General features: G+C 44.4%; 1 long non-coding RNA gene across 2 annotated transcripts; it reads right to left on the reverse strand.

Annotated features, from left to right (window-relative positions):
* Positions 1–1,017: 1,017 nt before the first annotated feature.
* LOC138680633 (uncharacterized) lies at positions 1,018–26,289 on the reverse strand. 2 transcript variants are annotated; one of them, XR_011321701.1, is made up of 3 exons: positions 26,226–26,289; positions 25,844–26,138; positions 1,018–1,036 (listed from the first exon to the last, which is right to left on the reverse strand). It is a non-coding gene; the product is annotated as an uncharacterized lncRNA (long non-coding RNA). The 2 variants fall into 2 exon arrangements; XR_011321702.1 differs by having other exon boundaries at positions 25,844–26,152.
* Between the last annotated feature and the right edge of the window lie 1,099 nt (positions 26,290–27,388).

Below are 27,388 nucleotides of genomic sequence, written 5' to 3' on the forward strand. Positions count from 1 at the left end.
TTCACGTAGCACTTTGGTCATGGATTCGAATTTAGCGAACCACAGAACACACTGAACTTTCCTCTGTACCGTCCACATCTCAGCTGGCATGGAAAACCACGCAGCTGGCGTAAGCTTGTGGTTGCATGATGTCACAGACCTGGCAGTGTATTAATTAGAGTTCAGTTTATCGGGTTCATCTAACTGGGGGCTCAGCAGCAGCTTAAATGAGTTTGTGTTGTTTGATTGGTTCTTGTTATCTCTCCTCATGAACAGGTCTGATATGATTGGGCCAGAGAAAGGGCGCCAAAATGTAAACTATAAAAGTGCACCATGACTTTACAGACACACTGTATTTCCCACTAGACAAACAAGCCGTGCACCTTTTATTTAACATGGAAAATTTTTTTGCAGCTTTCCAGGCAAATGGTTTGACATTTTCCGGTCACGTTACATGTTGTCACCTTTCTTGTTATCAAAGCATTTCACACAGTAAGACACCAATTACAGGAATTGTATAGTCTGACTTTTTACTATAAGACTGGATTGAGTATAAGTCAAGGGGAAAGGTTTTCATCAAGACAGTACATTTGAGCTTAATTGGAAGAATTAGTCCGGATACAATGAAGACAGTGAACTGTATGACTGATGCCAGACACAGTGAGGAGAAATATGTACCAAAACCCACCTATAATAATACGAACATGCCAGTCTGTTCTGGGAATTCATGGACTAGGGAGCTCAGTCATAAATATTTCCGGAAATAGATGAATCACCTCTAATAGAACTAGCCAGTCTGACACTTTACTGTTTCTTTCTTTCTTTCTTTCTTTCTTTCTTTCTTTCTTTCTTTCTTTCTTTCTTTCTTTCTTTCTTTCTTTCTTTCTTTCTTTCTTTCTTTCTTTCTTTCTTTCTTTCTTTCTTTCTTTCTTTCTTTCTTTCTTTCTTTCTTTCTTTCTTTCTTTCTTTCTTTCTTTCTTTCTTTCTTTCTTTCTTTCTTTCTTTCTTTCTTTCTTTCTTTCTTTCTTTCCCAAACTAGTGTGGCTCCTCAATATAACTAGAGTATGGGAAATTACTGATAATCAGAGTAAGAAATGACTAATAAATCGCTTCATAATTAAGTGATTTGTTAAGATACACTACATGGAAACACTTATTGGAACACCCACAAGACCTTTTATGACACCCTAATCTAAATCCATAGTGATAAATATGGCATTAGTCACCACTTTGCAGCTATAACATTTTCATTCTTCTGGGAAGGCAATTAATCCTTTCCCGACCTTGCAATTTTCCATTTTTGTGTTATCATTTTTTGTTTCTCTTCTTCCCAGAGCGGTAACTTTTTTTCCCATCAATATGGCCATGTGAGAGCTTTTTTGTTGTTGGACGAGTTGTACTCTTGAACAACACCATTGATTTTACCAAAAGTGTACTGGAAAATGGGGAAAAAAAATTCCAAGTGCGATGAAATTGCAAAAAAAGTGCAATTCCACAATTGTTTTTTTTTTTAAATTTACCATATTCACATATGCTAAAACTGAACTGCCATTATGATTCTCCAATTATGATGAGTTTCCATACACCAAACATGTCTAGGCTCTTTTTTATTTAACCCCTTTCTGCCATCGGACGTACTATTCCGTCCATGTGGGGTGGGCCTTAATTCCCACAGACGGAATTGTACGTTCAGCGCGCCTATCGCAGCTGACATCCGGCGCTATGTGCCAGGAGCGGTCACGGACGGTATAGGGAAGCATCGCGCAGGGATGGGGCTCCATGCGGGCTTCCCTGAGACCCCCGCAGCAACGCAATGTGATCGTGTTGCTCCAAGGGTCTCCTTACCTCCCTCCCTGTAGCAGGCCCGGATCCAAGAATGCCGCGGCATCCGGTTCCTGCAATGAGGGAGGTGGCTTACCAAGTGCCTGCTCAGAGCAGGCGCTTGGTAAGCCTTCAGTGCTCTCAGACAGATCGGTGATCTGACAGAGTGCTGTGCCAAATGTCAGATCAGTGATCTGTGATGTCCTTCCCTGGGACAAAGTAAAAAAGTAAAAAAAAAAAAATTCCACATGTGTAAAAAAAATAAAATAAAAAAATTCCTAAATAAAGAAAAAAATATATATATTATTCCCATAAATACATTTCTTTATCTAAATAATAAAAAAAACAATAAAAGTACACATATTTAGTATCGCCACGTCCGTAACGACCCAACCTATAAAACTGTCCCACTAGTTAATCCCCTTCAGTAAACACCGTAAGAAAAAAAAAAAAAAAAACGAGGCAAAAAATAACGCTTTATTATCATACCGCCGAACAAAAAGTGGAATAACACGCGATCAAAAAGACAGATATAAATAACCATGGTAACGCTGAAAGCGTCATCATGTCCCGCAAAAACGAGCCGCCATACAGCATCATCAGCAAAAAAATAAAAAAGTTATAGTCCTCAGAATAAAGCGATGCAAAAATAATTATTTTTTCTATAAAATAGTTTTTATCGTATAAAAGTGCCAAAACATAAAAAAATGATATAAATGAGGAATCGCTGTAATCGTACTGACCCGAAGAATAAAACTGATTTATCAATTTTACCAAACGCGGAACGGTATAAACGCCTCCCCCAAAAGAAATTCATGAATAGCTGGTTTTTGGTCATTCTGCCTCACAAAAATCGGAATAAAAAGCGATCAAAAAATGTCACGTGCCCGAAAATGTTACCAATAAAAACATCAACTCGTCCCACAAAAAACAAAACCTCACATGACTCTGTGGACTCAAATATGGAAAAATTATAGCTTTCAAAATGTGGTAACGCAAAAAATATTTTTTGCAATAAAAAGTGTCTTTCAGTGTGTGACGGCTGCCAATCATAAAAATCCGCTAAAAAACCCGCTATAAAAGTAAATCAAACCCCCCTTCATCACCCCCTTAGTTAGGGAAAAATAAAAAAAATGTATTTATTTCCATTTTCCCATTAGGGTTAGGGCTAGGGTTAGGGTTAGGGCCAGGGCTAGGGTTGGGGTTAGGGTTAGGGCTAGGGTTAGGGCTAGGGTTAGGGCTAGGGTTAGGGTTAGGTTTAGGGCTAGGGTTAGGGCTAGGGTTAGGGCTAGGGTTAGGGTTGGGGCTAGGGTTAAGGCTACAGTTAGGGTTGGGGCTAAAGTTAGGGTTAGGGTTTGGATTACATTTACGGTTGTGAATAGGGTTGGGATTAGGGTTTGGGGTGTGTCCGGGTTAGAAGTGTGGTTAGGGTTACCGTTGGGATTAGGGTTAGGGGTATGTTTGTATTAGGGTTTCAGTTATAATTGGGGGCTCTCCAAACGTGACATGGCGTCCGATCTCAATTCCAGACAATTCTGCGTTGAAAAAGTAAAACAGTGCTCCTTCCCTTCCAAGCTCTCCCGTGTGCCCAAACAGGAGTTTACCCCAACATATGGGGTATCAGCGTACTCAGGACAAATTGGACAACAACTTTTGGGGTCCAATTTCTCCTGTTACCCTCTGGAAAATACAAAACTGGGGGCTAAAAAATAATTTTTGTGGGAAAAAAAAGATTTTTTATTTTCACGGCTCTGCATTATAAACTGTAGTGAAACACTTGGGGGCTCAAAGTTCTCACAACACATCTAGATAAGTTCCTTGGGGGGTCTAGTTTCTAATATGGGGTCACTTGTGGGGGTTTATACTGTTTAGGTACATTAGGGGCTCTGCAAACTCAATGTGATGCCTGCAGACCATTCCATCTAAGTCTGCATTCCAAATAGCGCTCCTTCCCTTCTGAGCCCTCCCATGCGCCCAAACGGTGGTTCCCCCCACATATGGGGTATCAGCGCACTCAGGACAAATTGGACAACAACTTTTGGGGTCCAATTCTCCTGTTACCCTCGGGAAAATGCAAAACTGGGGGCTAAAAAATAATTTTGGGGGGAAATTTTTATTTTTTTATTTTCACAGCTCTGCATTATAAACTGTAGTGAAATACTTGGGGGCTCAAAGTTCTCACAACGCATCTAGATAAGTTCCTTGGGGGGTCTAGTTTCCAATATGTGGTCACTTGAGGGGGATTTCTACTGTTTAGATACATTAGGGGCTCTGCAAACGCAATGTGACCCCTGCAGACCATTCCATCTAAGTCTGCATTCCAAATGGCGCTCCTTCCCTTCCGAGCCCTCCCATGTGCCCAAACGGTGGTTCCTGTTGTGAATTCTGTGGTCAAGCTCCCTCCTGTGGTCATGAGTGGTACTTCGGCTGGTTCTGTCCATGAGCTTCCTCTGGTGGATGTGAGTGGGGCTGCGGCTTCTGAGTTTCCTTCCTCAGGTGATGAGGTTAAGTCGTTAGGTGCTGCTCTATTTAACTCCACCTAGTTTTTTGTTCCTTGCCTCTAGTCAATGTTCCAGTATTGGTCTTGCTCTCGCCTGGATCGTCCTTGTGGCCTGCATAAGCTAAGTTCTGCTTGTGTTACTTTTGTTTGCTATTTTTTCTGTCCAGCTTGCTATATTGGTTTGTCTTGCTTGCTGGAAGCTCTGGGACGCAGAGGGAGCACCTCTGTACCGTTAGTCGGTGCGGAGGGTCTTTTTGCGCCCTCTGCGTGGTTGTTTGTAGGTTTTTGTGTTGACCGCAAAGCTATCTTTCCTATCCTCGGTCTATTCAGTAAGTCGGGCCTCACTTTGCTAAAATCTATTCATCTCTGTGTTTGTATTTTCATCTTTACTCACAGTCATTATATGTGGGGGGCTGCCTTTTCCTTTGGGGAATTTCTCTGAGGCAAGGTAGGCTTATTTTTCTATCTTCAGGCTAGCTAGTTTCTCAGGCTGTGTACGAGGCGCCTAGGTCTGGTCAGGAGCGCTCCACGGCTACCTCTAGTGTGGTGTGATAGGATTAGGGATTGCGGTCAGCAGAGTTCCCACGTCTCAGAGCTCGTCCTATGTTATTAGTAACTATCAGGTCACTTTGTGTGCTCTTAACCACCAGGTCCATTGTGGTTCTGAATCACCAGTTCATAACAGTACTGGAGGCCCAAAGTACTAATGCTTCTCAATAGAGGGAAAAGAGAAGTTCTGAGACCATTTTTTTTTCTCTGCACTGTGTTTTGTCTTTCTTTTCCCCTAGACATTTGGGTGGTTCAGGACACAGGTGTAGTGATGGACATTGAAGGTCTGTCTTCTTGTGTGGATCATCTCACTGCAAGAGTACAAAATATTCAAGACTTCGTGGTTCAGAATTCTATGTTAGAACCTAGAATTCCTATTCCTGATTTGTTTTCTGGAGATAGAGCTAAGTTTCTGAGTTTTAAAAATAATTGTAAACTATTTCTGGCTTTGAAACCCCGCTCCTCTGGTGACCCAGTTCAACAAGTTAAGATCATTATTTCTTCACTACGTGGCGACCCTCAAGACTGGGCATTTTCCCTTGCGCCAGGAGATCCTGCATTATGTAATATTGATGCGTTTTTTCTGGCGCTCAGATTGCTTTATGATGAACCTAATTCAGTGGATCAGGCAGAGAAAAATTTGCTGGCTCTGTGTCAGGGTCAGGATGAGGTAGAGATATATTGTCAGAAGTTTAGGAAGTGGTCTGTGCTCACTCAATGGAATGAATGTGCGCTGGCAGCAATTTTCAGAAAGGGTCTCTCTGAAGCCCTTAAGGATGTCATGGTGGGATTTCCTATGCCTGCTGGTCTGAATGAGTCTATGTCTTTGGCCATTCAGATCGATCGACGCTTACGTGAGCGTAAATCTGTGCACCATTTGGCGGTATTATCTGGACATAAACCTGAGCCTATGCAGTGTGATAGGACTTTGACCAGAGCTGAACGGCAAGAACACAGACGTCGGAATGGGCTGTGTTTTTACTGTGGTGATTCCACTCATGCTATTTCCGATTGTCCTAAGCGCACTAAGCGGTTCGCTAGGTCTGCCACCATTGGTACGGTACAGTCGAAATTTCGTTTGTCCATTACTTTCATCTGCTCTTTGTCGTCCTATTCTGTCATGGCATTTGTGGATTCAGGCGCTGCCCTGTTATGTCTGCTAATGACAGGTGTTATGAAGACCATCCAGAAACACAGTGTGCTTAGCGATCAGAGCGCACACAGTGATCTGACAAATACCCAAAAATACAAGAACGAGCTCTGAGACGTGGAAACTCTGTAGACTGCACACCTGATCCTATCCTAAACACAACTAAAAGCGGCTGTGGATTGCGCCTAACAACTACCTAGGCAACTCGGCACAGCCTAAGAAACTAGCTAGCCTGAAGATAGAAAAATAGGCCTGACTTGCCCCAGAGAAATTCCCCAAAGGAAAAGGCAGCCCCCCACATATAATGACTGTGAGTAAGATGAAAAGACAAAACGTAGGGATGAAATAGATTCAGCAAAGTGGGGCCCGATATTCTAGGACAGAGCGAGGACAGTAAAGCGAACTTTGCAGTCTACAAAAAACCCTAAAGCAAAACCACGCAAAGGGGGCAAAAAAAAACCCACCGTGCCGAACTAACGGCACGGCGGTACACCCTTTGCGTCTCAGAGCTTCCAGCAAAACAAAAGACAAGCTGGACAGAAAAAAAGCAACAAAAAAGCAAAAGGCACTTAGCTATACAGAGCAGCAGGTCACAGGAACAATCAGGAGAAGCTCAGATCCAACACTGAAACATTGACAAGGAGCAAGGATAGCAGCATCAGGCGGAGTTAAGTAATGAAGCAGTTAACGAGCTCACCAGAACACCTGAGGGAGGAAGCTCAGAAGCTGCAGTACCACTTGTGACCACAGGAGTGAATTCAGCCACAGAATTCACAACAGTACCCCCCCCTTGAGGAGGGGTCACCGAACCCTCACCAGAGCCCCCAGGCCGACCAGGATGAGCCGCATGAAAGGCACGAACAAGATCGGAAGCATGAACATCAGAGGCAAAAACCCAGGAATTATCTTCCTGAGCATAACCCTTCCATTTAACCAGATACTGGAGTTTCCGTCTAGAAACACGAGAATCCAAAATCTTCTCCACAATATACTCCAATTCCCCCTCCACCAAAACCGGGGCAGGAGGCTCAACAGATGGAACCATAGGTGCCACGTATCTCCGCAACAACGACCTATGGAATACATTATGTATGGAAAAGGAGTCTGGGAGGGTCAAACGAAAAGACACAGGATTGAGAACCTCAGAAATCCTATACGGACCAATAAAACGAGGTTTAAATTTAGGAGAGGAAACCTTCATAGGAATATGACGAGAAGATAACCAAACCAGATCCCCAACACGAAGTCGGGGACCCACACGGCGTCTGCTATTAGCGAAAAGTTGAGCTTTCTCCTGGGACAAGATCAAATTGTCCACTACCTGAGTCCAGATCTGCTGCAACCTATCCACCACAGAATCCACACCAGGACAGTCCGAAGACTCAACCTGTCCTGAAGAGAAACGAGGATGGAACCCAGAATTGCAAAAAAATGGAGAAACCAAGGTAGCCGAGCTGGCCCGATTATTAAGGGCGAACTCAGCCAACGGCAAAAAGGACACCCAATCATCCTGGTCTGCAGAAACAAAACATCTCAGATATGTTTCCAAGGTCTGATTGGTTCGTTCGGTCTGGCCATTAGTCTGAGGATGGAAAGCCGAGGAAAAGGATAGGTCAATGCCCATCCTACCACAAAAGGCTCGCCAAAACCTTGAAACAAACTGGGAACCTCTGTCAGAAACAATATTCTCAGGAATGCCATGCAACCGAACCACATGCTGAAAGAACAAAGGTACCAAATCAGAGGAGGAAGGCAATTTAGCCAAGGGCACCAGATGGACCATTTTAGAAAAGCGATCACAGACCACCCAAATGACTGACATCTTTTGAGAAACGGGAAGGTCAGAAATGAAATCCATCGAAATATGTGTCCAAGGCCTCTTTGGGACCGGCAAGGGCAAAAGCAACCCACTGGCACGAGAACAGCAGGGCTTAGCCCTAGCACAAATCCCACAGGACTGCACAAAAGTACGTACATCCCGTGACAGAGATGGCCACCAGAAGGATCTAGCCACTAACTCTCTGGTACCAAAGATTCCAGGATGACCAGCCAACACCGAACAATGAAGTTCAGAGATAAGTTTATTAGTCCACCTATCAGGGACGAACAGTTTCTCTGCTGGACAACGATCAGGTTTATTCGCCTGAAATTTTTGCAGCACCCGCCGCAAATCAGGGGAGATGGCAGACACAATGACTCCTTCCTTGAGGATACCCGCTGGCTCAGATAAACCCGGAGAGTCGGGCACAAAACTCCTAGACAGAGCATCCGCCTTCACATTTTTAGAGCCCGGAAGGTACGAAATCACAAAGTCGAAGCGGGCAAAAAATAACGACCAACGGGCCTGTCTAGCATTCAAGCGCTTGGCAGACTCGAGATAAGTCAAGTTCTTATGATCAGTCAATACCACCACGCGATGCTTAGCTCCTTCAAGCCAATGACGCCACTCCTCGAATGCCCACTTCATGGCCAGCAACTCTCGATTGCCCACATCATAATTACGCTCAGCGGGCGAAAACTTCCTGGAAAAGAAAGCACATGGTTTCATCACTGAGCAATCAGAACCTCTCTGTGACAAAACCGCCCCTGCTCCAATCTCAGAAGCATCAACCTCGACCTGGAACGGAAGAGAAACATCTGGCTGACACAACACAGGGGCAGAACATAAATGACGCTTCAACTCCTGAAAAGCTTCCACAGCAGCAGAAGACCAATTAACCAAATCAGCACCCTTCTTGGTCAAATCGGTCAATGGTTTGGCAATGCTAGAAAAATTACAGATGAAGCGACGATAAAAATTAGCAAAGCCCAGGAACTTTTGCAGACTTTTCAGAGATGTCGGCTGAATCCAATCCTGGATGGCTTGGACCTTAACTGGATCCATCTCGATAGTAGAAGGGGTAAAGATGAACCCTAAGAATGAAACTTTCTGCACACCGAAGAGACACTTTGATCCCTTCACAAACAAAGAGTTAGCACGCAGGACCTGAAAAACCATTCTGACCTGCTTCACATGAGACTCCCAATCATCTGAGAAGATCAAAATGTCATCCAAGTAAACAATCAGGAATTTATCCAGATACTCACGGAAGATGTCATGCATAAAAGACTGAAACACAGATGGAGCATTGGCAAGTCCGAACGGCATCACTAGATACTCAAAATGACCTTCGGGCGTATTGAATGCAGTTTTCCATTCATCTCCATGCCTGATTCTCACCAGATTATACGCACCACGAAGATCTATCTTAGTGAACCAACTAGCCCCCTTAATCCGAGCAAACAAGTCAGATAACAATGGCAAGGGATACTGAAATTTAACAGTGATCTTATTAAGAAGGCGGTAATCAATACACGGTCTCAGCGAACCATCCTTCTTGGCTACAAAGAAGAACCCTGCTCCCAGTGGTGATGACGATGGGCGAATATGTCCCTTCTCCAGGGATTCCTTCACATAACTGCGCATAGCGGCGTGTTCGGGCACGGATAAATTAAATAATCGACCTTTAGGGAATTTACTACCAGGAATCAAATTGATAGCACAATCACAATCCCTATGCGGAGGTAGAGCATCGGACTTGGGCTCTTCAAATACATCCTGATAATCAGACAAGAACTCTGGGACCTCAGAAGGGGTGGATGACGAAATCGACAAAAATGGAACATCACCATGTACCCCCTGACAACCCCAGCTGGATACCGACATGGAATTCCAATCCAATACTGGATTATGGGTTTGTAGCCATGGCAACCCCAACACGACCACATCATGCAGATTATGCAACACCAGAAAGCGAATAACTTCCTGATGTGCAGGAGCCATGCACATGGTCAGCTGGGCCCAGTATTGAGGTTTATTCTTGGCCAAAGGTGTAGCATCAATTCCTCTCAATGGAATAGGACACCGCAAAGGCTCCAAGAAAAACCCACAACGTTTAGCATAATCCAAATCCATCAGATTCAGGGCAGCGCCCGAATCCTCAAACGCCATGACAGAAAACGACGACAAAGAGCATATCAAGGTAATGGACAGAAGGAATTTGGACTGTACAGTACCAATGACGGCAGACCTAGCGGACCGCTTAGTGCGCTTAGGACAATCAGAAATAGCATAAGTGGAATCACCACAGTAGAAACACAGACCATTCAGACGTCTGCATTCCTGCCGTTCAACTCTAGTCATAGTCCTATCGCACTGCATAGGCTCAGGTTTAACCTCAGGCAGTACCGCCAAATGGTGCACAGATTTACGCTCGCGCAAGCGTCGACCGATCTGAATGGCCAAAGACAAAGACTCATTCAAACCAGCAGGCATAGGAAATCCCACCATGACATCCTTAAGAGCCTCAGAGAGACCCTTTCTGAACAAAGCTGCCAGCGCAGATTCATTCCACTGAGTGAGTACTGACCATTTCCTAAATTTCTGACAATATACTTCTATATCATCCTGACCCTGGCACAAAGCCAGCAAATTTTTCTCAGCCTGATCCACTGAATTAGGCTCATCGTACAGCAATCCGAGCGCCAGGAAAAACGCATCGACACTACTCAATGCAGGGTCTCCTGGCGCAAGAGAAAATGCCCAGTCTTGAGGGTCGCCGCGCAAAAAAGAAATAATAATCAAAACCTGTTGAATAGGATTACCAGAAGAATGAGGTTTCAAGGCCAGAAATAGCTTACAATTATTTTTGAAACTTAGAAACTTAGTTCTATCTCCAAAAAACAAATCAGGAATAGGAATTCTTGGTTCTAACATAGATTTCTGATCAATAGTATCTTGAATTTTTTGTACATATATAACGAGATTATCCATTGAAGAGCACAGACCCTGAATATCCATGTCCACACCTGTGTCCAGAATCACCCAAATGTCTAGGGGAAAAAAAAAAAGTGAACACAGAGCAGAAAAAAAAAAAAAAATGTCAGAACTTTTTCTTTCCCTCTATTGAGAATCATTAGTTTGGCTCCTTGTACTGTTATGTCTGCTAATGACAGGTGTTATGAAGACCATCCAGAAACACAGTGTGCTTAGCGATCAGAGCGCACACAGTGATCTGACAAATACCCAAAAATACAAGAACGAGCTCTGAGACGTGGAAACTCTGTAGACTGCACACCTGATCCTATCCTAAACACAACTAAAAGCGGCTGTGGATTGCGCCTAACAACTACCTAGGCAACTCGGCACAGCCTAAGAAACTAGCTAGCCTGAAGATAGAAAAATAGGCCTGACTTGCCCCAGAGAAATTCCCCAAAGGAAAAGGCAGCCCCCCACATATAATGACTGTGAGTAAGATGAAAAGACAAAACGTAGGGATGAAATAGATTCAGCAAAGTGGGGCCCGATATTCTAGGACAGAGCGAGGACAGTAAAGCGAACTTTGCAGTCTACAAAAAACCCTAAAGCAAAACCACGCAAAGGGGGCAAAAAAAAACCCACCGTGCCGAACTAACGGCACGGCGGTACACCCTTTGCGTCTCAGAGCTTCCAGCAAAACAAAAGACAAGCTGGACAGAAAAAAAGCAACAAAAAAGCAAAAGGCACTTAGCTATACAGAGCAGCAGGTCACAGGAACAATCAGGAGAAGCTCAGATCCAACACTGAAACATTGACAAGGAGCAAGGATAGCAGCATCAGGCGGAGTTAAGTAATGAAGCAGTTAACGAGCTCACCAGAACACCTGAGGGAGGAAGCTCAGAAGCTGCAGTACCACTTGTGACCACAGGAGTGAATTCAGCCACAGAATTCTCAACACTGCCCTGAATTTGATGGACTTGGAGTTTGCTAGGAGCTGTGGGTTTTTCTTGGAGCCCTTGCAGTATCCTATTCCACTGAGAGGAATTGATGCTACGCCTTTGGCCAAGAATAAGCCTCAGTACTGGACCCAACTGACCTTGTGCATGGCTCCTGCGCACCAGGAGGATATTCGCTTTTTGGTGTTGCATAATCTGCATGATGTGGTCGTGTTGGGGTTGCCATGGCTACAAGTCTATAACCCAGTATTGGATTGGAAATCTATGTCTGTGTCCAGCTGGGGTTGTCAGGGGGTGCATGGTGATGTTCCATTTCTGTCTGTTTCTTCATCCACCCCTTCTGAGGTCCCAGAGTTCTTGTCGGATTACCGGGATGTATTTGATGAGCCCAAGTCCAGTGCCCTACCTCCGCATAGGGATTGCGATTGTGCTATCAATTTGATTCCTGGTAGTAAGTTTCCTAAAGGTCGACTGTTTAATTTGTCTGTGCCTGAGCACGCCGCTATGCGGAGTTACGTAAAGGAATCCTTGGAGAAGGGTCATATTCGCCCGTCGTCACCATTGGGAGCAGGGTTCTTTTTTGTGGTTCGCTGAGACCTTGTATTGATTACCGCCTTCTAAATAAAATCACAGTCAAATTTCAGTACCCCTTGCCGCTGCTGTCTGATTTGTTTGCTCGGATTAAGGGGGCTCGTTGGTTCACCAAGATAGATCTTCGTGGTGCGTATAATCTTGTGCGTATTAAACAGGGCGATGAATGGAAAACAGCATTTAATACGCCCGAGGGCCATTTTGAGTACCTGGTTATGCCATTCGGGCTTTCCAATGCTCCATCAGTATTTCAGTCGTTTATGCATGACATCTTCCGAGAGTACCTGGATAAATTCCTGATTGTATACTTGGATGATATTTTGGTCTTCTCGGATGATTGGGAGTCTCACGTGAAGCAGGTTAGAATAGTGTTCCAGGTCCTGCGTGCTAATTCTTTGTTTGTGAAGGGGTCAAAGTGTCTCTTTGGTGTTCAGAAGGTTTCATTTTTGGGTTTCATTTTTTCCCCTTCTACTATCGAGATGGACCCTGTTAAAGTTCAGGCCATTTATGAGTGGACTCAGCCTACATCTTTGAAGAGTCTGCAAAAGTTCCTGGGCTTTGCTAATTTTTATCGTCGCTTCATCAATAATTTTTCTAGTATTGCTAAACCGTTGACTGATTTAACCAAGAAGGGTGCTGATGTGGTCAATTGGTCTTCTGCTGCTGTGGAAGCTTTTCAGGAGTTGAAGCGTCGTTTTTCTTCTGCCCCTGTGTTGTGCCAGCCAGATGTTTCGCTCCCGTTCCAGGTCGAGGTTGATGCTTCTGAGATTGGACCAGGGGCTGTTTTGTTGCAAAGAAGTTCTGATGGCTCGGTGATGAAACCATGTGCCTTCTTTTCCAGGAAGTTTTCGCCTGCTGAGCGTAATTATGATGTTGGCAATCGAGAGTTGCTGGCCATGAAGTGGGCATTCGAGGAGTGGCGTCATTGGCTTGAAGGAGCTAAGCATCGCGTGGTGGTCTTGACTGATCACAAGAACTTGACTTATCTCGAGTCTGCCAAACGGTTGAATCCTAGACAGGCTCGTTGGTCGCTGTTTTTCTCCCGTTTTGACTTTGTGGTTTCGTACCTTCCGGGCTCTAAGAATGTGAAGGCGGATGCCCTTTCTAGGAGTTTTGTGCCCGACTCTCCGGGTTTGCCTGAGCCGGCGGGAATTCTCAAAGAGGGGGTAATTTTGTCTGCCATCTCCCCTGATTTGCGGCGGGTGCTGCAAAAATTTCAGGCTAATAGACCTGACTGTTGCCCAGCGGAGAAACTGTTTGTCCCTGATAAATGGACGAGTAGAGTTATCTCTGAGGTTCATTGTTCGGTGTTGGCTGGTCATCCTGGAATCTTTGGTACCAGAGATTTGGTGGCTAGATCCTTTTGGTGGCCGTCTCTGTCGCGGGATGTGCGTTTGTTTGTGCAGTCCTGTGGGATTTGTGCTCGGGCTAAGCCCTGCTGTTCTCGTGCCAGTGGGTTGCTTTTGCCCTTGCCGGTCCCGAAGAGGCCCTGGACACATATCTCTATGGATTTTATTTCGGATCTCCCCGTCTCTCAAAAGATGTCGGTCATTTGGGTGGTTTGTGATCGCTTCTCTAAGATGGTCCATTTGGTACCCTTGTCTAAATTGCCTTCCTCCTCTGATTTGGTGCCATTGTTTTTCCAACATGTGGTTCGTTTACATGGCATTCTGGAGAACATCGTTTCTGACAGAGGTTCCCAGTTTGTTTCGAGGTTTTGGCGAGCCTTTTGTGCTAGGATGGGCATTGATTTGTCTTTTTCCTCAGCTTTCCAACCTCAGACAAATGGCCAAACTGAACAAACCAATCAGACCTTGGAAACATATCTGAGATTTTTTGTTTCTGCTGATCAGGATGAATGGGTGTCCTTTTTGCCTTTGGCGGAGTTCGCCCTTAATAATCGGGCCAGCTCGGCTACTTTGGTTTCGCCGTTTTTCTGCAATTCTGGTTTCCATCCTCGTTTCTCTTCAGGGCAGGTTGAGTCTTCGGACTGTCCTGGTGTGGATACTGTGGTGGATAGGTTGCAGCAGATTTGGACTCATGTAGTGGACAATTTGACATTGTCCCAGGAGAAGGCTCAATGTTTTGCTAACCGCAGGCGCTGTGTGGGTCCCCGACTTCGTGCTGGGGATTTGGTTTGGTTGTCGTCTCGTTATATTCCTATGAAAGTTTCCTCTCCTAAGTTTAAGCCTCGTTTCATTGGTCCGTATAGGATTTCTGAGGTTCTTAATCCTGTGTCTTTTCGTTTGACCCTTCCAGCTTCTTTTTCCATCCATAATGTATTCCATAGGTCATTGTTGCGGAGATACGTGGCACCTGTGGTTCCATCCGTTGATCCTCCTGCCCCGGTTTTGGTTGAGGGGGAGTTGGAGTATATAGTGGAGAAGATTTTGGATTCTCGTATTTCGAGACGGAAACTCCAGTACCTGGTTAAGTGGAAGGGTTATGGTCAGGAAGATAATTCCTGGGTCTTTGCCTCTGATGTTCATGCTGGCGATCTGGTTCGTGCCTTTCATTTGGCTCATCCTGGTCGTCCTGGGGGCTCTGGTGAGGGTTCGGTGACCCCTCCTCAAGGGGGGGTACTGTTGTGAATTCTGTGGTCAAGCTCCCTCCTGTGGTCATGAGTGGTACTTCGGCTGGTTCTGTCCATGAGCTTCCTCTGGTGGATGTGAGTGGGGCTGCGGCTTCTGAGTTTCCTTCCTCAGGTGATGAGGTTAAGTCGTTAGGTGCTGCTCTATTTAACTCCACCTAGTTTTTTGTTCCTTGCCTCTAGTCAATGTTCCAGTATTGGTCTTGCTCTCGCCTGGATCGTCCTTGTGGCCTGCATAAGCTAAGTTCTGCTTGTGTTACTTTTGTTTGCTATTTTTTCTGTCCAGCTTGCTATATTGGTTTGTCTTGCTTGCTGGAAGCTCTGGGACGCAGAGGGAGCACCTCCGTACCGTTAGTCGGTGCGGAGGGTCTTTTTGCGCCCTCTGCGTGGTTGTTTGTAGGTTTTTGTGTTGACCGCAAAGCTATCTTTCCTATCCTCGGTCTATTCAGTAAGTCGGGCCTCACTTTGCTAAAATCTATTCATCTCTGTGTTTGTATTTTCATCTTTACTCACAGTCATTATATGTGGGGGGCTGCCTTTTCCTTTGGGGAATTTCTCTGAGGCAAGGTAGGCTTATTTTTCTATCTTCAGGCTAGCTAGTTTCTCAGGCTGTGCCCGAGGCGCCTAGGTCTGGTCAGGAGCGCTCCACGGCTACCTCTAGTGTGGTGTGATAGGATTAGGGATTGCGGTCAGCAGAGTTCCCACGTCTCAGAGCTCGTCCTATGTTATTAGCAACTATCAGGTCACTTTGTGTGCTCTTAACCACCAGGTTCCCCCCCACATATGGGGTATCAGCGCACTCAGGACAAATTGGACAACAACTTTTGGGGTCCAATTTCTCCTGTTACCCTCGGAAAAATACAAAACGGGGCTAAAAAATAATGTTTGTGGGAAAAAAGTTTTGTTTTATTTTTATGGTTCTGCATTATAAACTTCTGTAAAGCACTTGGTGGGTCAAAGTGCTCACCACACCTCTAGATAAGTTCCTTAGGGGGTCTACTTTCCAAAATGGTGTCACTTGTGGGGGGTTTCAATGTTTAGGCACATCAGTGGCTCTCCAAACGCAACATGGTGTCCCATCTCAATTCCTGTCAATTTTGCATTGAAAAGTCAAACGGCGCTCCTTCCCTTCCGAGCTCTCCCATGCGCCCAAACAGTGGTTTACCCACACATATGGGGTATCAGCGTACTCAGGACAAATTGTACAACAACTTTTGTGGTCCAATTTCTTCTCTTACCATTGGGAAAAGAAAAAATTGGGGGCGAAAAGATAATTTTTGTGAAAAAAAATGATTTTTTATTTTTATGGTTCTGCATTATAAACTTCTGTGATGCACTTGGTGGGTCAAAGTGCTCACCACACCTCTAGATAAGTTCTTTAGGGGGTCTACTTTCCAAAATGGTTTCACTTGTGGGGGGTTTCAATGTTTAGGCACATCAGTGGCTCTCCAAACGCAACATGGCGTCCCATCTCAATTCCAGTCAATTTTGCATTAAAAAGTCAAATGGCGCTCCTTCGCTTCCGAACTCTGTCATGCGCCCAAACAGTGGTTTACCCCCACATATGGGGTATCGGCGTACTCTGGACAAATTGTACAAAAACGTTTGGGGTCCATTTTCTCCTGTAAAGTAAATTTTTGTGAAAAAAAATTAAATGTTCATTTTTATTTAAACATTCCAAAATTTCCTGTGAATCACCTGAAGGGTTAATAAACTTCTTGAATGTGGTTTTGAGCACCCTGAGGGGTGCAGTTTTTAGAATGGTGTCACACTTGGGTATTTTCTATCATATATACCCCTCAAAATGACTTCAAATGAGATGTGGTCCCTAAAATAAAATGGTGTTGGAAAAATGAGAAATTGCTGGTCAACTTTTAACCCTTATAACTCCCTAACAAAAAAAAAATTTGGTTCCAAAATTGAGCTGATGTAAAGTAGACATGTGGGAAATGTTACTTATTAAGTATTTTGTGACATATCTCTGTGATTTAATTGCATAAAAATTCAAAGTTGGAAAATTGCGAAGTTTTCAAAATTTTTGCCAAATTTACGTTTTTTTCACAAATAAATACAGGTAATATCAAAGAAATTTTACCACTATCATGAAGTACAATATGTCACGAGAAAACATTGTCAGAATCACCGGGATCTGTTGAAGCGTTCCAGAGTTATAACCTCATAAAGGGACAGTGATCAGAATTGTAAAAATTGGCCCGGTCCATAACGTGCAAACCACCCTTGGGGGTAAAGGGGTTAAGTGGTGAAAAAAAAATCCAAGGTTTGTAAGAAAAAAAATTTGTGCAATTTTCTGAGACCTATAGCATCTCTATTTTTCAGAACCTGGAGCTGGGTGAGGGCTTACTGTATTTTTTGTGCACCAAGCTGACTCTTTTATTGACACTATTTAAGGGAAGATAGGACGTTTTGATCGCCTGTTATTGTAATATTGTGGCAACCAAAAAAACGTAACTCTGAAGTTTTTTTTTTTTCTATGCCATTTACTGATCGGATGAATTGTTTTTATATTTTTATACATCGGACATTTCTAAACTCAGAGACACCAAATATGTGTATTTTTGTATTGTTTTTTTAATGGGGCAAAGAGGGGGGTGATTTGAACGTTTACATTTTTTTAAACTTTATTTTCTACTTTTTACTTGGTTCAATAGTCCCCTATTGTTAGCAGTGCCAGCAGAAATCATCATCTCCTATGAACACCAGGCAAGGGCTAGCATTCATAAAAGCTCTGCAATGACTAACGCGGGGTCTTTTTCAGACACTGGCTGTCATGCCACCCCTTCTGAACCCCACGATCACGTGACAGGGACGCTGATGGGTGTTGGTCTTATGACGTACTTAACCCCTTCCCGACCCATGACGCCACGTAGGCGTCATGAAAGTCGGTGCCAATCCGACCCATGACGCCTATGTGGCGTCATGGAAAGATTGCGTCCCTGCAGATCGGGTGAAAGGGTTAACTCCCATTTCACCCGATCTGCAGGGACAGGGGGAGTGGTAGTTTAGCCCAGGGGGGGTGGCTTCACCCCCCCGTGGCTACGATCGCTCTGATTGGCTGTTGAAAGTGAAACTGCCAATCAGAGCGATTTGTAATATTTCACCTATTATAACTGGTGAAATATTACAATCCAGCCATGGCCGATGCTGCAATATCATCGGCCATGGCTGGAAACACTAATGTGCCCCCACCCCACCCCACCGATCGCCCCCCCAGCCCCCCAATCTGTCCGGTACACTGCTCCGGCTCCTCTCCGTCCTGTGCTCCGCTCCCCCCGTGCTCTTGTCCGCTCCCCCCGTGCTCCAATCACCCTCCCCGTGCTCCAATCACCCCCCCTGCACTCCGATCCACCCCCCCGTGCTCCGTTACACCCCCCCGTGCTCCGTTCCACCCCCCGTGCTCCGTTCCACCCCCCCGTGCTCCGTTCCACCCCTCCCGCGCTCCGATCCACCCCCCCATGCTCCGATCACCCCCCCCGTGCTCCCCCCCACCCCATCATACTTACCGATCCTGCCGGGGTCCATCCGTCTTCCTCCCGGGCGCCGCCATCTTCCAAAATGGCGGGCGCATGCGCAGTGCGCCCGTCGAATCTGCCTTCGTTCCAAAGTGCATTTTGATCACTGAGATAGATTATATCTCAGCGATCAAAATAAAAAAATAATAAATGACCCCCCCCTTTGTCACCCCCATAGGTAGGGACAATAAAAAAATAAAGAATTTTTTTTCCCACTAATGTTAGAATAGGGGTAGGGTTAGGGGTAGGGTTAGGGCTAGGGTTAGGGTTAGGGCTAGGGGTAGGGTTAGGGCTAGGGTTAGGGTTAGGGGTAGGGTTAGGGGTAGGGTTAGGGCTAGGGTTAGGGTTAGGGCTAGGGTTAGGGTTAGGGTTAGGGCTAGGGTTTCGGTATGTGCACACGTATTCTGGTCCTCTGCGGATTTTTCCGCTGCGGATTTGATAAATCCGCAGTGCTAAACCGCTGCGGATTTATGGCGGATTTACCGCGTTTTTTCTGCGCATTTCACTGCGGTTTTACAACTGCGATTTTCTATTGGAGCAATTGTAAAACCGCTGCGGAATCCGCACAAAGAAGTGACATGCTGCGGAATGTAAACCGCTGCGTTTCCATGCAGTTTTTCCGCAGCATGTGTACAGCGATTTTTGTTTCCCATAGGTTTACATTGAACTGTAAACTCATGGGAAACTGCTGGGGATCCGCAGCATTTTCCGCAGCGTGTGCACATACCTTTAGAATTAGGCTATGTGCACACGGTGCGGATTTGGCTGCGGATCCATCAGTACCATGTAAACATATGGAAACCAAATCCGCTGTGCCCATGGTGCGGAAAATACCGCGCGGAAACGCTGCGTTGTATTTTCCGCAGCATGTCAATTCTTTGTGCGGATTCCGCAGCGTTTTACACCTGTTCCTCAATAGGAATCCGCAGGTGAAATCCGCACAAAAAACACTGGAAATCCACGGAAAGTCCGCAGGTAAAACGCAGTGCCTTTTACCCGCGGATTTTTCAAAAATGATGCTGAAAAATCTCACACGAATCCGCAACGTGGGCACATAGCCTTAGGGTTAGGGTTGGAATTAGGGTTGAGGTTAGGGTTGTGATTAGGGTTATGGCTACAGTTGGGATTAGAGTTAGGGGTGTGTTGGGGTTAGTGTTGGAGGTAGAATTGAGGGGTTACCACTGTTTAGGCACATCAGGGGTCTCCAAACGCAACATGGCGCCACCATTGATTCCAGCCAATCTCGTATTCAAAAAGTCAAATGGTGCTCCCTCAATTCCGAGCCCCGACGTGTGCCCAAACAGTGGTTTACCCCCACATATGGGGTACCAGCATACTCAGGATAAACTGCGCAACAATTACTGGGTCCAATTTCTCCTGTTACCCTTGTGAAAATAAAAAAATGCTTGCTAAAACATCATTTTTGAGGAAAGAAAAATTATTTTTTATTTTCAAGGCTCTGCGTTGTAAACGTCTGTGAAGCACTTGGGAGTTCAAAGTGCTCACCACATATCTACATAAGTTCCTTGGGGGGTCTAGTTTCTAAAATGGGGTCACTTGTGGGGGGTTTCTACTGTTTAGGCACATCAGGGGCTCTGCAAACGCAACGTGACGCCCGCAGAGCATTCCATCAAAGTCTGCATTTCAAAACGTCACTACTTCAATTCCGAGCCCCGGCATGTGCCCAAACAGTAGTTTACCCACACATATGGGGTATCACCGTACTCAGGAGAAACTGGACAACAAATATTGGGGTCAAATTTCTCCTGTTACCCTTGGGAAAATTAAAAAATTCTGGGGTAAATAATTATTTTTGAGGAAAGAAAACGTATTTATTATTTTCACGGCTCTGCATTATAAACTTCTGTGAAGCACTTGGGGGTTCAAAGTGCTCACCACACATCTAGATAAGTTCCTTTCGGGGTCTAGTTTCCAAAATGGGGTCACATGTGGGGGGTTTCTACTGTTTAGCCACATCAGGGGCTCTGCAAACGCAACGTGACGCCCGCAGAGCATTCCATCAAAGTCTGCATTTCAAAACGTCACTACTTCAATTCCGAGCCCCGGCATGTGCCCAAACAGTGGTTTACCCCCACATATGGGGTATCAGCGTACTCAGGAGAAACTGGACAACAACTTTTGGGGTCAAATTTCTCCTGTTACCCTTGGGAAAATAAAAAATTGCAGGCTAAAAGATCATTTTTGAGAAAATAATTTTTTTATTTTATTTTCATGGCTCTGCGTTATAAACTTCTGTGAAGCACTTGGGGGTTCAAAGTCCTCACCACACATCTAGATTAGTTCCTTTGGTGGACTAGTTTCCAAAATGGGGTCATTTCTGGGGGATCTCCAATGTTTAGGCACACAGGGGCTCTCCAAACGCGACATGGTGTCCGCTAACAATTGGAGCTAATTTTCCATTCAAAAAGTCAAATGGCGCGCCTTCCCTTCCGAGCCCTGCCGAGTGCCCAAACAGTGGTTTACCCCCACATATGAGGTATCGGCGTACTCGGGAGAAATTGCCCAACAAATTTTATGATCCATTTTATCCTATTGCCCATGTGAAAATGAAAAAATTGAGGCGAAAAGAATTTTTTTGTGAAAAAAAAGTACTTTTTCATTTTTACAGATCAATTTGTGAAGCACCTGAGGGTTTAAAGTGCTCACTAGGCATCTAAATAAGTTCCTTGGGGGGTCTAGTTTCCAAAATGGGGTCACTTGTGGGGGAGCTCCAATGTTTAGGCAAACAGGGTCTCTCCAAACGCGACATGGTGTCCGCTAACGATGGAGATAATTTTTCATTCAAAAAGTCAAATGGCGCTCCTTCCCTTCCGAGCCTTACCATGTGCCCAAATAGTGGTTTACCCCCACATATGAGGTATCAGTGTACTCACGAGAAATTGCCCAACAAATTTTAGGTTCCATTTTATCCTGTTGCCCATGTGAAAATGAAAAAATTGAGGCTAAAAGAATTTTTTTGTGAAAAAAAAGTACTTTTTCATTTTTACGGATCAATTTGTGAAGCACCTGGGGGTTCAAAGTGCTCACTATGCATCTAGATAAGTTCCTTGGGGCGTCTAGTTTCCAAAATGGGGTCACTTGTGGTGGAGCTCCAATTTTTAGGCACACGGGGGCTCTCCAAACGTGACATGGTGTCCGCTAAAGAGTGGAGCCAATTTTTGATTCAAAATGTCAAATGGCGCTCCTTCCCTTCCAAGCCCTGTCGTGCGCCCAAACAGTGGTTTACCCCCACATATGAGGTATCAGCGTACTCAGGACAAATTGGACAACAACTTTCGTGGTTCAGTTTCTCCTTTTACCATTGGGAAAATAAAAAAATTGTTGCTAAAAGATAATTTTTGTGACTAAAAAGTTAAATGTTCATTTTTTCCTTCCATGTTGCTTCTGCTGCTGTGAAGCACCTGAAGGGTTAATAAACTTCTGGAATGTGGTTTTGAGTACCTTGAGGGGTGCAGTTTTTAGAATGGTGTCACTTTTGGGTATTTTCAGCCATATAGACCCCTCAAACTGACTTCAAATGTGAGGTGGTCCCTAAAAAAATGGTTTTGTAAATTTTGTTGTAAAAATGAGAAATCGCTGGTCAAATTTTAACCCTTATAACTTCCTAGCAAAAAAAAATTTTGATTCCAAAATTGTGCTGATGTAAAGTAAACATGTGGGAAATGTTATTTATTAACTATTTTGTGTCACATAACTCTCTGGTTTAACAGAATAAAAATTCAAAATGTGAAAATTGCGAAATTTTCAAAATTTTCGCCAAATTTCCATTTTTATCACAAATAAACGCAGAATTTATTGACCTAAATTTACCACTAACATGAAGCCCAATATGTCACGAAAAAAAATCTCAGAACCGCTAGGATCCGTTGAAGCGTTCCTGAGTTATTACCTCATAAAGGGACACTGGTCAGAATAGCAAAAAACGGCAAGGTCTTTAAGGTCAAAATAGGCTGGGTCATGAAGGGGTTAAGAAGCGCCCAAGTTAAATGCCGCTGCCAGTCATTTAAAATGTTAACAGCCTCTGGTGGATCGATGTGGGCTCAGCACCGGAGCCCCCATCAAAAGAAGACACATGACGTATGACATATCTATACGTTAAAGGTTGTGAAGGGGTTGACAAGATTTTGTAGGTGTCTTTGGGATAGGAGGGGGAGCGGCATCGGTGGAGCAGGGGGTGACTGAAGGCTGGAGCCCGCTGCTGCGGCTAACTCCAGTGCCCTCTGCTGAAGAGAAATGAATATTCACTGCGTTCAACCCCGATACTGGTATGCATGTCCCCATCCTTATAATTGGCCCCCACCCTTATCCTGATATGCATATATGCCGCAGGGCAATTAATTTTCACAAGGGGTCACATAAGAGACCATTACTGTTGTGGAGGACTGAACCAATAGGCTGAAATGAATTAAGCTCAAAATTAATATCAACATATAATTATTAATATAATATTTTTAATTAATATTAATTTTCACTCAATATTGAGTAGAATTAAGTATGCCGACATTACCCTACATACCGTTTGAACCCGAATACAGCCTCTTCTATATATTGTACGAGGCCCACACAGCCTCCCCATGTCCAGCATATGAGGCCCACATAGCCTCCCAATGTCCAGCCTATAAGGCCTACACAGCCTCCCAATGTCCAGCATATGGGGTCTCTCCAGTGCTCTGACTCTCCGCAGTACACAGCTGAAGCGATGAAATGACGTCATCGCATCAGCTGTTTCACACGCTGATTGGTGGGGCATGCCAAACTTTACAGTTGGCAGGTAACATTCTCCTAGCATTTGCCAATCCCAGGGAGAGTGAGAAGTACAGTGAGAAAATAGAAGTGGGAAATACTGAAAGGTCTTGCTGAGCTTTCTCTTTTACCTCACCTCAAAGATGAATTTACATCTATAGAGTTCATGACTGCCGTTTTAATTTCCTCCATGCATTTCCTGCTTCTTTCTTTGTGCTTAAAAGGAACCTGTCACCAGGTTTGACCAATATGAGATATGGTCACCACCTTTCAGGGCTGATATGCAGAATTCTAAAATGCTGTATATAAGCCCCAAACCCAACCTGCAAGAGAAGAAAAATAACTTTTATTATACTCACCTGCGGGGTGTTGATGTTCTTGGTCTGGTGCCTCCCATTTTACGATCACCATCTTCTTTCTTGCTTTGGTGGATGACGCGTCCTCACATCATCCACACAGTGTCCTCGGCATAACACTCCTGCACATACTTTTCTTCCCTGTTGAGGGCAGAGCAAAGTACTGCAGTGCATATGCGCTGAGGTGCTTTGACCTTTCTCGGTGCCTGCACACTGCAACTTTTTCACAAAAATTTTAGTTTAGTCCCAAATTTCTTTATTTTTGCAAGGGTAACAGGAGAAAATGGACCCAAAAATGTGTTGTACAATTTCTCCTGAGAATACTGATACCCTATTTATGGGGAAAAATACTGTTCGGGCGCATGGTAGGGCTCGAAATTGAAGAATCATGGTTTGACTTTTTGAAAGCAAAATTTGCTGGAATCGGGAGCAGATACCATGTCGTGTTTGGAGAGCCACTGATGTGCCTGAACAGTAGAAACCTTCCACAAGTGACCACATTTTGGAAACTAAACCCCTCAAGTAAATTATCTAGATATGTGATGAGCACCTTGAATCCCAAGGGGCTTCACAGAAATTTATAGCGTTGGGCCGTGAAAATAAAAAATCAAATTTTTTTCACAGAAATGTTCTTTTAGCTCCAAATTTTATATTTTTACAAGGATGACAGGAGAAAATTGACCACAAAAATTGTTGTGCAATTTCTCCTGAGTATGCCGATACCCCATACATGGGGTAAAATTACTTTTTGTGCGCACTGCAGGGCTCGGAAGGGAAGGAGCACTGTTTGACTTTTTGAATGCAAAATTGGCTGGAGTCATAAACGGACACCATGTCACATTTGGAGAGCCCTTGATGTGGCTAAACAGGTGAAACCCCCACAAGTGATGCCATTTTGTAAACTAGACCCCACAAGGAAAGTATCTAGATGTGTGGTGAACACCTCGATCTCCTAGGTGGTTCACAGAAGTTTATAACGTTGAGCTGTGAAGTTAAAAAAAATCATATTGTCACGATATGTACAACGATCCAATGGGGGGTCAGTCAGCGGAACACACAACAGGATGGAAAAGGGGAGAGGAAGGCTCTACCGATAGGGAATTGAGGGATGGTCACCACCTGAGCTCAAACCTGAGCCTGTCCCTGCAATCCCCTAATGCCCTAAATGGGTCCTTCCTCACACCGGGAACCTCGTCCCTTGCTGCCACCCCACACTGCCCTGGCTAGTGCACTGGCCAGAAAGTGTGCTAGCCTCACCACCAGATGGAAGAACACAGGGGACAGTAACAAACACGAGACAAAAGAGGAAAAAACACCACACTTAGCTTCCACACTCTGCTGCTAAGCCTCACACCGCAGATTACACAGAAACTGGACTCCATACACCAGAAGTAGCTGACACCAGAAAGCTGCAACAGCACGGCTGGTCTCCATAGAATAACTATCACCAACAGTCAGCTGATGCATCAGGTGACCTTTTAAAGTATTGTGGGAGTGGTCACCACCCACAACAGATGGCCTAGCAACTCTGCAGTTACAGCGAGGATAACTGATTAACCCTCGCTGGACTGAAAAGGAAAAAAGCTACATTTAATTTATAGAGGAACCAGAGCTGCCACGCATCCAAAATTGGATCGTGACACATATTTTGTCCTTGAAAATTTTATTTTAGCTGCAATTTTTTTAATTTTCACAAGGGTAACAAGAGAAAATGGAACCGAAATTTGTTGTGCAATTTTTCCAGAGTATGTAGATACCCTGTATGTGTGGTAAAACTATAATTTGGGAGCACGGCAGGGCTTAGAAAGAACGCAGACTTTTGATGGAATGGTCTGTGGGTGTCATGTCTTGTTTGGAGAGCCCTTGATGTGCCTAAACAGTGAAACCCCCACAAGTGACCCCATTTAGGAAACTAGATACCTTAAGGAATTTATCTAGACATGTGGTGAGCACCTTGATCCCTTAGGTGCTTCACAGAATTTTCACAGAATGTTTATTTGTCAAATGAAAAAAAAAAGTCCTCACAAAAATGTTGTTTTAGTCATAATTTTTTTCATTTTCACAAGGGTAACAGGAGAAAGCGGAGTTTAAAATTTGTTGTGCGATTTCTCCTGAGTACACCAATACCCCATATGTGGTCGAAAACTACTTTCGAGGCAGATTGCAAAGCTTAAAGGGACTCTGTCACCTGAATTTGGAGGGAACAATTTTCAGCCATAGGGGCGGGGTTTTCGGGTGTGTGATTCACTCTTTCCTTACCCGCTGGCTGCATGCTGGCTGCAATATTGGATTGAAGTTCATTCTCTGTCCTCCATAGTACACGCCTGCGCAAGGCATAATATCCTAGTGAGTCTGAATCTCCGACTCTGCTGATCCTGTGTAGCTCACACATCGGTCTCTGCTGCATCTAGTGCTCCTTGTTTCTTATATCCACCTGCTGTTCTGCATATTCAGCTGTGCTGCTCCATGTGCTGTTTGCCAAGTACAACTTTGCAGCATTTTTGGCTCCAGGCTGCTCGCCCTGATTTATGAATCTTCTTAACCAGATGAGCCCCTAATAAAAAAAAGCTGCAAAGGATTAAATTTCTATGAGAAATGTGCCATGAAAATGCTTGAATTCTGATATAGCAGCAACCTGTACCGTGTCCTCACTTGCTACGATTCATGAGAAAGCAGAGTTGTTTGTCATGCAGACATTCATCCAGATCTGTGGACACAATAAAAGACAGCATGCATGGCCAAATGAGATAATGAGGAGGGAGTAGGAAATGAAGAATAAAAGGACAAGAACAAAGCTTGCAATTTTAACCCATTCATGTCTGCTGCTTCATTATATTCTTACAATGCAATAGAATGACATCTGTATAAAGACGGTCCAGCAGAAACCCATCATGTACCAATTTGAAGTTGTAGCCAATCATCAGCCACCAGGCCCATTATTCTGTGTATAGGGGACCTACAGGTCCTTCTCAAAAAATTAGCATATAGTGTTAAATTTCATTATTTACCATAATGTAATGATTACAATTAAACTTTCATATATTATAGATTTATTATCCACCAACTGAAATTTGTCAGGTCTTTTATTGTTTTAATACTGATGATTTTGGCATACAACTCCTGATAACCCAAAAAACCTGTCTCAATAAATTAGCATATCAAGAAAAGGTTCTCTAAACGACCTATTACCCTAATCTTCTGAATCAACAAATTAACTCTAAACACATGCAAAAGATACCTGAGGCTTTTATAAACTCCCTGCCTGGTTCATTACTCAAAACCCCCATCATGGGTAAGACTAGCGACCTGACAGATGTCAAGAAGGCCATCATTGACACCCTCAAGCAAGAGGGTAAGACCCAGAAAGAAATTTCTCAACAAATAGGCTGTTCCCAGAGTGCTGTATCAAGGCACCTCAATGGTAAGTCTGTTGGAAGGAAACAATGTGGCAGAAAACGCTGTACAACGAGAAGAGGAGACCGGACCCTGAGGAAGATTGTGGAGAAGGACCGATTCCAGACCTTGGGGAACCTGAGGAAGCAGTGGACTGAGTCTGGTGTGGAAACATCCAGAGCCACCGTGCACAGGCGTGTGCAGGAAATGGGCTACAGGTGCCGCATTCCCCAGGTAAAGCCAATTTTGAGCTACAGAGAAGCAGCACTGGACTGTTGCTAAGTGGTCCCAAGTACTTTTTTCTGATGAAAGCAAATTTTGCATGTCATTCGGAAATCAAGGTGCCAGAGTCTGGAGGAAGACTGGGGAGAAGGAAATGCCAAAATGCCTGAAGTCCAGTGTCAAGTATTC

The sequence above is a fragment of the Ranitomeya imitator genome, chromosome 5 (assembly GCF_032444005.1).
Source record: "Ranitomeya imitator isolate aRanImi1 chromosome 5, aRanImi1.pri, whole genome shotgun sequence".
NCBI classification, from domain to species: domain Eukaryota; kingdom Metazoa; phylum Chordata; class Amphibia; order Anura; family Dendrobatidae; genus Ranitomeya; species Ranitomeya imitator.